Here is a 13,073-nt window from a genome sequence, read left to right as displayed (position 1 = left end):
TTATCAAGTCCTTTTATCAGATACAGGATAACAGTTGTACTGGTACACAGGACTTCCAGGAAAATAACCTTAGACATTCACAGAAGCACATGATCAGATGAAAGTTTTTTCTAGGATTCAGTGTTCCCAGGTTCCATCCTAAGAGCTAACAGACAATATGCTAAATAAAATTGGCCTTTAAATTTTCCGATTTTGGTTAATGTTGAGGCAAGCACTTAATGAAATAACATTTTATCATGAGTTTAAAGGTCTCTATTAATGTAAGGAGGAGGCAAGAGAACTACAATGTTAAATCAAGTTATATTCAGAGTCTACAATATGCTGATTGACCCTACAGCCAGACCAGAGAAAACCTGTAGAAGGAAAATTGCTGCTGAGATTACTAACAAACCATTTGTCCACACTGTGAAGGGAAAACAGAGATTTTGAGTGGCACCCTACACAAATTAAAATCATTCATTTTCCATGGCTAAAATAATGGGGGAATCTATGGAGCTGCCGGCAGGCCTTTCATGCTACATATTCTTACCCTTTCTCGCTACATACTCTTTCTTATTCTTTCTCAATGTATGCCTATATTAAAGAAAAATGGGTGAACAAAGTTTTTAAACTGTAATTTGCAGAAACTAAGGATGATATATAAACTGGATTCCCTGACACTCAGGATTTTTATTTTTTTATTTTATTTTTTTCTAGTCTTGGCTTTTTAGTCTTGTCTTGGCTTTTTCCCTTCTCTAATTAACTTTCCTTTTGACTCTAACTTTGGTAGTGTTTAAATTCTTTCTCTCTCTGTGCAGGGCTTGAGCCCTTGCTCAAGGAATTTGCCCTGTCCTGCATGACTACTATCTCATAATACTAAGGTCTATGTGAATTTTTGGATAGTCAAAATTAGCAAGCTATTACCTTAAGCTTGATTTTGTGAGTGAGATTTCTGGCTGCATCTGCAAAAGGAATTAAAAATCTGAAAAGATACTCTTGTAACTATTTCTATTAATTCCATACTCATATTTCTCAGCAATCAACCCATTTACTTTTCAAGGTTAACCAATTTATAAGTTTTTATGTTGCAAAACTTGAGATGAGACATTTATTTAAGTTGGAAGACAAGTAGGCTTCCTTGGAAAGATAGAATTACAAAGTATTCCAATTAAAACGGACTTTTCAAGACAATGCAATCCCAGTTTTTCCAATAAAAACTCAAATGCTTTCAGAGGCCAGGCAAGTAAATCAAAGGGCATGAATTTGATAAGACAGTGCCAAGGGCTATGATGAATTTGTGGAGCACAGGAAATCCCACAAAAGCGTTCAAGTTCAAAAGTTCGTAAAACACTCTTCTAGGCAAACCAATCATGCTACCAAGCTCCATTGAGCTCAGTGACAGAAGTTTCCCATTTAAAAAATTTTAATTTGAAAGATGAAGCACCAGAGGGCAAGGAACATGAAGAGGCTTCATTCTGTCCTTAGTTGACAAAAAATTATGAAAGTCTTTGTGTCAGCTATGTTCTGGGCTCCAAGAATACAACATGGAGCAAGAGATACTGGCTTTGTTTACATGGCACTCACCATCTTTGAGGAGGCGAGGGGAGTAGATGCTAACCAAATAATGACCAACATACAAAAATTCAAACTGTGATGGACATGAAGAAGAAAAAGTACACAGCACTATAAAGTGAGATACTGAAAACTAGAAATGTGACTCCAGCCTAAGTTTACTGGGCCCCATCCATGTTGAAAGAACCCCTGAAAAGGCAGTGTCTTTTTAAGCATGTATTCTAAGTCCATAAATTTTCAGGTATTAAAAAATTTGAGGGTGAAAAGGGCATAGCCTTACCCTAGAGTAGCTCCTTAATAAATATTTGATAAATGTTTGAATAAACAAAACAAATAACTGAAAACCAATCTGTAGAATATGTTTTTTAATTACCAATTTAAAAAGAATCAGAAGGCATTTGATAAACTTGATAATAATACTCAGTTAAGATACTAATATTGGGGGAAAAGAAATAGGAAAATAAACCATTGATAAATTAAGAGAATGTAACTTTTAAATGGGAATTTGATTCAGTAGGGATAAGCGCAGGCTGATTAAAATTTCTAAACCAACAAAACAAAATATGCAATTACGGGATGGGGAAAACTCACAAGTATCATAAAGCAAAAAAGGCTGTAGGCATGAGCAGTTATATTTGATAACAATTTGAAGATAGCAGAAACAATATTATCTTAAGAACTACCACAGTACTAAGGTGTGCTCATATCCAAAAGAGTATGTACCCATGGCCAGCATGGTAGATGGGTATACAGCATATGAAAAATGTGGGTATACGAAAAGTTACTGAAAAGCTCTACAAAAAGGAACAAAATTGCAAAAGGAAGTGGAAAGTAGGACTTATGCTAAAAAAAAAAAAATGGCTTGAGACTATCAGCTAAGCAACATGGCATACAGACAACAAGCATGGGCCACTGGGTTATATATATCCACATTTGAGCACTTTAGCCCACTGTTCTATTTTGAGGGCAAGTTGTTTAACTTCTCTGTGCCTCATTTTCTCCATCTGAAAAAGTGAGATGTTAATAGTATCTACTTTTGCATTATTGTGAGAATTAAATGAGTATAAAAATATATTTTTTTGTAATCTTCTTCTTCCTCCTCCTCATTATCACTAATTGACCAGCAAAGGCAAAGCCAAAAAGTAACAATTATTGACTTCACTTTATAAAAGATTTCGGTGAAGATGAGAAAAATTTTCTCTATGTCCAGAAAAAAAGAAAAAAAAAAAAAACAGGAAGAAAAGTGAGCCAAGTTTGAGCAAGGGAAGTTTTTAATATTATGTTCTTCCCTTCCATGATAAGAAAGCAAAGGATTGAACTATAAAAAGAAGCTCTGAAATCTAGTAAAGAGCGTCAACAAGTGAGGTGGGGCTTGTACCTGCCACTGATGATTTAAAAACTTACTAGCAAGTGTTCACCTAGCTATGATTTAATAACTTCTAAGTTCATCTAGTAGAGAATGCCACTCTTGCCAAGACAAAGAAATGTGTACTTGAATTATTTTCCATCCATCACACTGAAAGTTACCTTTAGGATTCCAGATTTTGGAGCACTGCTCTGTAATGATAAATGATTAACATGGCACAGGACTTTAGTGATGGTACAAAAAGATAAGACAAGACACAGAGGAGAAAGGGTCACCTGAGAAAGGTAGCCTCCTCTGTGATGAGGAGTGCTTTGTTTCATTCTTTAAGATGAAGTTTCTGGGGATGCTGTTCTACTTTATTCACCTCTCTGCACATCTTACATTGGTAACGTCACCAAAATATTTCAATTGTTTTGATCTTTACATTTCTGAGGGTATAGAAGGGTAACTCTGGCTTGCTTAAAATAGTCATTATTATGTTACAGATGGACCATAACTCTGATGGAAATAGGATACTCCTCAAATATCAGAAATTTCTGAAATAATTTCTTATAATTATTCACAAATATGTAAATGAATACTAAAACACACACACATACATACACAATGCTCCTAAGTACCTAAATTCTCCATTTCTAGAAAATTTCCTTTAATTATTATTATTTCAAAGGCCAGAGACTATAATCTTTTAGTAGTTGCCTAACAAAAAAAGAAAAAGAAAAAATTTTTTTTTTAGGCTGGGAATTTTCCACCAAAACTCAAAAAGAGGGGGAATGAACATGTTAATATCTTAAACAAAACAAAGGCGAAGGCTAGGTGAATTCATGAAATATTTAAAGAGGTAAAGTGGTGTGAAGAACTTAATAAAAGATGCTCTATTCGCAGTCGGTTTATTTATCTGCTATTCCTTTTCATAAAGACTGTTTCAAAATAGTACCCACTTAGTTTTATGCCATTCAATGTTACATGAACAAGGAATTAGTTTTTGTTTCTTCTTTTGCAACAAGAGAATGTAGGTCTCCATACTAAATAATGCTAAAACATCTGGAAGTCGGATTATAATTTTTCATGTTATACTTTCCTTTTATGAAGAACAAAAAGTCTGAAATGAGGTACTGAAGAAAAATAACTATTTCCTGATCAAGGCTACCACTATATATATATAAAAAAGTCATAGCATAGTTCTTTTCACAATATTCTAAAGCTTTTCAGATTTATAACAAAAAATACTATTCATACAAATATATGATGGAATTCAGCACTACATTTTTATAAAGTTAAGTATTAAATGAATGGCTAGAAACTTTGAGCAATTCTTTCATTTTGCACTGTACCATACACTATGGGGAGAAAAAAAGATTTTCCACTAACAGTTCAGAACTGAAAAAGTATTATTAAGTAAAATTCATTTACTCAAGATAAAGAGAGATTCATTGAATGGATCTTTCAGCCAAAATTTACTAATACTTATCTGAGTGTCTGCGGGCTTACTTTTCTAAACTCTAGTATCCTCAGACAGTTCCTAAATAAGAAAATAACAATTACCTAGAATGAAAACTATGATTTACATAGAGTTCCATGCTCGATAGTGCATGCAATGGACACTCTACTAGGGTTTATTACATCACATTTTTTTCCTGTCCTCCCACTAACATAATGAGTTGCCACCGCAGTCCTAGCAAAATAGTACCTTTCACTTTCAGATGTTTAATATTCCTCCATAAAGGATATGGTGACACTCTGTCAAACCAGCTTAAGTCCAATATAAAGTCTTCTTTTCTGCCTCGCCACAATATAAAATGTGTAACTCAATCACCAGTGATTTAGGTAAAGTGCTTTTATGAAGATGGAAGCGTGGAGGTGTGCAAGCCTGCACAGCATGTTTGCCAGCCACCTGCAGACACGGCAGAGTATGGCCCATCCGCCCTCTAGTCCATCAGTGACAATAGCTCCAGAGGGGCAAAATTCACAATTCTCGTTTTTCTTTCTTGTCATGACAATCTTTTTTTCTTTTCTCTCACTCCAGATTTAGAAGCATTATAATTATAAAAACCATAATTTATTAATAAAGCTGGACCATTAAGATGATATACAGTATATCCAGAAAGATGTTTTTCCTTTACATTATTTCATTATTCCTCAATCTAGATCTGGTGAAAGCTTGATATTACCATAATATGATTGTTTCAGAAAATAGCAAAAGTATTTTGCTTTACTGATTTGTATTTGTCATCACTGACATTTAATACAATTAATTAAATTAAATTGACTGGCTTACACTATAATTATTTCATGTTCAAGGAAATGCAGTGCTACTCCTAGAGAGCAAGTATGGTCTAGAAGTGAGAAAAATGAACATTAGAAAGTCAATAGCATTAGGAGATCTGCTTTTGATACCTGTTAATTATTTAAGCTATTTACTTATATTTTTGTTGGGATTAAGTTATTTCAATTCTATATAGAAGTCAATAAAATTGCACCTGTTCTAAAGCAATTCTAGTGAAGTTTAATTAGCATTTATAATCTTTAGACAGGCAAAGGTAATTAACATTTTAAAAAAATGTTTTTTGATGTAGGTGATAATAAATTGTCACTGATTTTTTTTAATACTAATTCCTGTCCTTTCATTTCTTGGATTATAAGAACTCTAAGACACAGACAGATATTTTCCCAGTGTCCTGAGAGATTCTTGCCCACCATACTGCTCCTAACTGCTAAACCACATAAGTGAACGCATGCTTTTGTTTATGTTTCTTTATTGATGCTAATTCCTCTTATCCTTCCTATTTAGGTCCAATAACCAAATGCATGACATGAAGCTGGATTCATAATGAAAGTGTTTACTTTTCTTACGATTAACTTCCCTGTGTAATTAATGTTCTCAATCCTCTGGGCAGCCTTATTACATCTATTTTGCTTTTAAAATGCTATCTGTCAGCTGAATACATTTTCATATTTTAGAAGGAGGGGGAAAGAGACAAGAGAGCTTCTTGCTGATTCCCATTATGAGAAGATTATTTTTACTAAAGAGTATTTGCAATTATATTAGTTATTTTCATCTCTTATATAAAGTGTTATATTGGCTGATCCTCACCTGAGAACATAATGATTAAATTACAAATGTAAACAGGCTCCTACGAGAGACAATTAGGAACATTTTGAGTTTTTATCAATAATATAAGGAAAGAGAGAACAAGAAAGAGACATAAAGAGCTAGCAGTCTGTGGCAGCAGTGAGATTGTGATCACAGGGTGTCGGAATCCCCATTTCCCCCAGGAGCCTTCCTGAGGGACATACTGAGATTCTCTCCTTGCAGGTGTTATTTCAGACCTCTCAACTGCCAGCAGTGCCCAGATCTGTTCACTCAGACCAAACCGTCTGGAAAAGGGGGCTGAGAGCTTGATGTGCTCACTCTGCTTTCTTTGAAGCCTCCTTGGAAAGTACTCCTCAGCCTGCACTCAGGCTGTTTGCCTTAAAAGGATAAAATATCTGTAGGGGAAAAAAAAAACTGTAGCTGGCTGCAGAGACATCACATACCAGAAGGAGAGGCACTACAAGCCCAGGACTGCTCTTCTGAGGGGGGCTCATCTTTGTCCCACCTTCATATACTTAAAATTTCATAGAAGCATCTGGGACCCAAGGACACAGTAGTATTGGCTAATGAGGCAGATGCTCCCAGTGAGAGTGGAAAACAAACGGGATGATGGCTGATTCTAATGTGTGTCATATCTGAACAGTGGCCAGGACTCATGGATGGCAGGAAAGAGAAAACATACTTACCCATTGCTTGGAGCTGCTGACACTTTCAAACCCCAGGTCCACACAGGTAGCACCAGAGATCAAGGCAAAAACGATAGGTGCAGATGCTACGGGAATTCGGAAGCTGGAGCTGCCTGGCTCTACTGCAAGCAAGGGCTTTGGGTTGGTAAAAAGGGACTAAGAAAAGTGCTTTCATAAAGAATAGGAATTCAAGTAACCTGTAACATCTGAAGTCGAAGTTGAATATCAAAGAGATTTTCAATCCTGGCTACATGTTAGAATCATTTTGAGAGTTAAAATAATATACCTATACTTCAGGTCTACCCCAGAGTAATTAAATAGAATCTCTGTATGTGGCACTCCAGAAAAGATATTTTCTAAATTTCCTAGATGGTTTTAATATGCACCCAGGGTTGAGAACCAATGGGCTAGGTAAGGTACTGATTACTTATTTGGGAGAATAAATAACAAAACATTAACTAATAGTGTACGTCTATAATTTAGAGGAAAAAATCTACTGCTTTTGCAAGCCCATAGTGCTCAAAGATTTTAACCAATAGAAACATTCAATTCATTTAAGTGGAAAGTTTATCCTGGTCCTTTGTTAAATATCATACACACACATACGCACACACCCTGTTGTCTTCTTAGAGTGGTTTCCAAATTTTGCTGCACATCTAAGTTATCTGAGGAATCTTTAAAAAATACTGATGGCTGGTTTCCACCCCCAGACATCCTGATTTTAATTGGTTTTGGGTAAAACCTAGGCACTGGATTTTTTTAAAAGCTCCCCAGATGGTTCTAATGTGCAGCAAAGTTTGGAAACCACTGTCCTATCTTATTCTTTCCACTTCTCCCAAAGTGCTTCACTTCCTATTTAATTACTGGTGAACAGATACTCCCCTAAGGACAGCCTATATGTTATTAAGTTTTTGTGCAATTGCCTAATCCTCACACCCCTTGGGAAGCAGGAGAACCTAGTTGCTAAGGAGAATGGCTTTGGAATTTAAATTCAGGCTCAGTCTTTTATGAAGTATGTGACCTTCAGCAATTTACTTAGCTTCTCTGAGCTTCAGTGTCCTGTACCTCAGTGCTGGAATGAGGATACTCTGGAGTCTTCCTCACAGGATTGTTTGATGAAAATGACAACCTATGGAAAGCACAGGGAGCAGTGCCTGGCGTAGAGTAAGTGCTCAATAAATGTTAACCGTTATGATCGTGAAAGGCAGTGCCATTTTGAGCCATTATTTTAAAAAGAGCAATGCACTGACTTGCTCTCCTCATTCCTTTTTCTCCACTATGGAATGCGCAAACACCACCAAGCCTTCCCTGATATCAGACTAAGTAAGAAATATTTGCAAGGAACAAAATAAGGCATTCAAAACAAGCATCAGCCTACAAGGAAACATATTAATACTTCTCTGCCAAAATTCCAGAATGGCTTCCACACCCAGAGGAGGCAAGCCTAAGATTCACTCCAGTTTGGGTGTCTCCTCTCTATGGCTGTCTTCATCCGCAAAGTATTGTCTGATTTAGAAATTGCATTCCAGTCTTATTGCCTATTTACTTATCCACAAAGCCCATCACTCCTTTCCAACTTCTTTGCAAATATGGCATCATTTTAGCAATACTCATCTTGTTTTGCCCTTTCCTGTCCCCTGGCACACAAATTCTTCTTTCCTCTCTACTCTCCTGCCTTTTTTCATATATATATGTGTCATACACATATATATATGGACTGTATATGTGTCATACATATATATATGACAATGATTATAAAATCCACTCAGACATTTTGGGAAGCATACTATTAGTCTCACCTTTCATTAAACATCTGTTTTGTGTAGCTACATTTTTCGTGCTATTGTTTATATTTACATGACGGTTTTGGAGGGATAACATTCCTCTGCTCTTACAAACAAAATTATACTTAGACAGTTCAAACAGGCTGCACATATTTAACTTCTCAGAAAACAAATTTTAAGGAGATGCTGAGGAATGCAGTCATTATAGAAGACGGTGAGAACAAAGTAGAGCTAGTGTCGGAAGGCTGGGTGTGAGGAAGTAGAAAAGGGCTGTCAGGGAAGGGGTGGCCAACAGCGCCAGTTTAACAATTCAGATTAGGATTCAAAATGCCACAGATGTGATTGCATAATAAGCTGTTCAGCATACTGGTGAATGCTGCTTGCAGCATGTGCTTATTTATCACACTGTCTTGTGTTCTCCGAGCATGAAAGGTTCAAATCGGGGGTCTGAGTGCTAGCAGCAGGCCTGTTTCCCTGAGATGGGCCACAGCACCTACGGTGGAGATGGCAGAAAGAGCAGCAGCCCCAGTGTTCGAATTGGTTGCTAGGATACCATGGAGACCCTCCATTGCTAGGCAGACAGAAAAAAAAAAATGTTTCCATATGCCTTATAACCTGCAAACAGCAACAATAGAAACATCGTCTGCCTTCTTCTACCCTTTCCCATTAGGAATCCAAACCCAAGTCTTCAGTGAAATAATGAGTAGCAGGAGCTTGGAAATGTGGCCCAGTAGAGCAAGGAAGCTGGCCACTGATCTTCTCAGGTTGTCCCCAGAGCTACTCTATTTAAGGGCTTGTCAGTATTTTTATTATAAGCTCCCTTTTAGGGACACACAACTTGACTGCTTCGAAACATCCTAATAGGGTTTTAGCAACCTGTTCTCATACATTTTTTTTTAATACATAAATGCTTTCACAACTTGAAATTTACTGCATGGACTGTAATATCAAATTAACGAGCAAACTTAAATAGGAAAGTCTATTAGAATAACGGTAGGTCAGAATTTAACACTTCCATGAAAACAAAAAGGATGAATTTCAAAAACCAACTTCAGGTTCCATTCTCATGTCCCATTTCCCTAGGTATGTGAGGAATCTGCAATGCTAGTCTGTGGCATAAAATTAGATTATTTTCAATGGGAACATTTTGAAGTGAGTGGAAAAGCAAACTTGTTTTCTTTTAAGAGTGGAACTGGGTTTCTTCAAGAGTTTCAATCATCTGTTTCTTGGTTAAATTAAATACCCTTACCTAGTTGGAATATTTATGGCTATTATCAGGACTGTGCTGGTGGGGGGTGGAGGACTGGACTGACATTCTGATGTTCAGAGCTTTACTAATGCGTGACAATCAGTCCTCCATGTAAAACACACACAAACATGCACACACACACACACACATTCACAAATGATTCTTGATTATTCTAAAAACAAGCAGAAATGCCTTCTCACCTACTTTATAAAACAGAAACTAAGATTTTCTCATTCTCTCCCACCTAAACTTGCTTTTTCTCAATTCTCACTGTGGTATTTTGCTACAACCACTACTAGCTGCTGTCATTCTCCAGATGTACCCTCTGCTTTCTTTTGCTGTCTGTCCCTTTGCTGATGGCCTTCTCTTCCCCATCCCCACCCCATCCCTCTCATCTCATCACCACTAATTCATGGCCATCCTTCAAATATGTATTTACTTTAAATACCTCTACTTCCAGAAGAGTTTCTGATACCATAAAATTAAATGGGCTCAACTGTATTTTGCCAATGTCTTAGGTATCTCCTCTGTGACTTGCCTTACTACTTCCTAGAATATTTACTTGTGCAGTATTGCTAACCATTTGATAATTCCTTGACGATAGGATCTATGTATCTCTCACCTCTAATGCCCGAGGATAGCTTGCACATGGCAGACATCCCACAAAAGTATTGAACGAACTATGGCACATGTGCAACTTAATTGCTACCTTTAAAGAAATCTATGTTTTAATACTATGCCATATCTGATTCACCTAAAATTCTAGAATTCTCTCAACTTCCTACAGAATTTATCATAAAACCCTTATAAAGATTCCATTTCTCTTGAGATGTACTAGTGTTAAGGTTTAAAAGCTCATATAAGATCTTATTAAACTTAATGCCTCCCTAAAAATAAGAAAATATATTTCTTTTTATCCTCAGCTCTTCCAAAGTTCTTTATAATCAAAAAATGAAACAAAACATGTCATCATTTTCTGAAATTCAGCTACCTCTAGAGTGAAAAGCAATAGCTTACACAAGAATTCAGAGATGTTAACAACTGTTGATAGGAACTCAAGTTTACATAGCCCAACTGAAATGACATGGAACCCCGTGATAGCAAAACAAAAAAGATTTGGGAATATTTACAATAGGTAAAGGATTTAAATCAAAACACCAGATACTGAATATTCTAACTTACTATATAGTCTAGCCTCAGGAATGAAATGTCATGAAATAGAATTACTTTAAAAGTCCATAAGAACCATTATATTATATATTATATTATATTATATTATATTATATTATATTATATTATATTATATTATATTATATTATATTATTATATTATTATATATACATACACATATAGGTATAGCCTGTTGGTTATATATATACATATATATATATATATGTATATATATATATATCTGATCTCGTTAAATGGATCTTTTTAATTTTTAAGGATTTATTCAATTAACTTCAAAACATATAATCTAAAAGTTTTACATTCTCAAGTAGTAATTTGGTAGCAGTGGAATACAAATTCTAATTTGCTACATCAGTTCTTCGTTTCATATTCTTAACATAAAAAGGGCTTAAGGGCTATTTCTATACAGGTGTGAAAGAGACAAAAGCACTTCCCCATCTCACAGGTTCAGCAGAAGGACCCTGGCAGTTTCTGTAATATAACTGAGCCTTCCCTCCAATTCCTAGCTTAAAGGGAAAAATCCCAAACCAAAAATGTTAAGACAATTTAAGTTAATGTTCATTTTACGCTATTTTTCAGATGATCAAAAATCACTAAAAAACAGAAGTTTCAAAAATTATCATCCTCAGAAGACAATCTCAGAAGCAAAATGTAAACAAATATATTTGCATACATCAGATAACAGAGCAGAACATTAGCTGGGCAGTTACGTACACCTAATGGAAAGAGAATATAAACTAACATGAACATGAATTTGAAATCAGTTAAATCATTTTTATGCTATTTAGATGGTTTAATTTTAACTTGAACTCACAATAATCTTGCAAGTTTAAGAAAGATGACTAAATTTAAGTTGCACTAAAGGTGAAATATAAAGACGAACACTTGTTGACAGTAAGTCTGTGTAATCAAATTATTTATAATGAAATAAACCGAAATTCAAATAAGTCTTCTTCAGTTTGGTAAGTTTTCCTAATTCTTGCACAATCATTTAAATGACATGAGAATAATCATTTTGCATACAATATACTTCTCTTTCCCTTAAGAGAGGTATGCTCTTCCACTTAAGCCAATTTCATTCTAGTTTTCTTTATGTAAGTGTGAAAAAAGAACAGATGTTTTTCCAAAATTATTTAAGCTTGGAAGACATTCTATCATTTTCTTCAATATAAATCTTCAGAATCACCCAAACCATCATGATGATACCTTAAGAGCTGACTTTTTTAAAGCACAGTTAATTAAATAAATATCAGAACGCACAGCATTGTTCGATAGATAAAATGTTTATTATGACAGAATTATTTGCCACACTCATTTCATTTTCTACCACAGACTTATAAAAAATCTAGTTGTTCTTGACGTCAAGCTCTAAGAGATTTCTAAAACTTCAGCTCCTTCCCTTCTGCCTAGATTCCTTTAGATCTTGTCTGATGTAATGCTTAACTGGAGTTATCAGCTGGCTTGATCTTGCTTCATTATAAAAACCTATTAAAATGGTCTTTTTATAAAAGTGGAATTTGCTCTGCGTTACTCCAAAGTCCTGCAGATACTAAAGTGAGAGCCTGTGGAATGCTTAAAGATGCGGAGAGCTGTTTTTGAGTTATTTTTCATTATGCAAAACTTGGCCCAGGAGAGATGGCCATGTACCTCGTTAGCTAAAACAGGCAAGCGTGTCAGGACTGCAAATTAATTTACCAGAGAAAGTTGAAGTAGATACAGACCATTCAGGTTTCTAAGGCAAATCTAAGTCTACTGAACTATTAGGGTAACTTAGTGAGGTCAGAATCTCAGCAATGTTTATTCTTATAGTATCTTTCTCACTCTCTCACAGACTACAAACTCCTCATTAAGCTAAACCTACATGAGGAAGAGTAAATGCTCTTTGGAAACCAGCAAGTATAGGCGCAACTCTAAGTTTTTAAAAATATAATTAGTACATATTGTCGAACTCCCCCAAATCCAATAAAAACAAAAAGAGATAGTCAAGTATTTATTCTTTCTCCTTATATTAGTTCCTGTTTATGAAGTGAAGCGTTCCAGAGGACCTTGACACATGTCATCTAGCCAATGTGATATAGTTAGTAATAGAGTATCAAAATTCTTCATTTTATCAATTACATCATTATCTATTAATTAAAAATACCATTCATTT

General features: G+C 35.3%; 1 protein-coding gene across 2 annotated transcripts in view; it reads right to left on the bottom strand.

The window, feature by feature from the left end:
- The window catches only part of PRKG1 (protein kinase cGMP-dependent 1), a 1,114,039-nt gene that overhangs the window by 1,022,490 nt on the left and 78,476 nt on the right, over positions 1–13,073 (bottom strand). The gene's annotated exons all lie outside the window — the stretch shown is intronic.

This window comes from Pteropus medius, unplaced genomic scaffold, assembly GCF_902729225.1.
Source record: "Pteropus medius unplaced genomic scaffold, Ma_sr-lr_union100, whole genome shotgun sequence".
NCBI classification, from domain to species: Eukaryota; Metazoa; Chordata; class Mammalia; order Chiroptera; family Pteropodidae; genus Pteropus; species Pteropus medius.
Note: the sequence above shows the minus strand (reverse complement) of the source record. Positions and strands in the feature narration are given on the sequence as shown.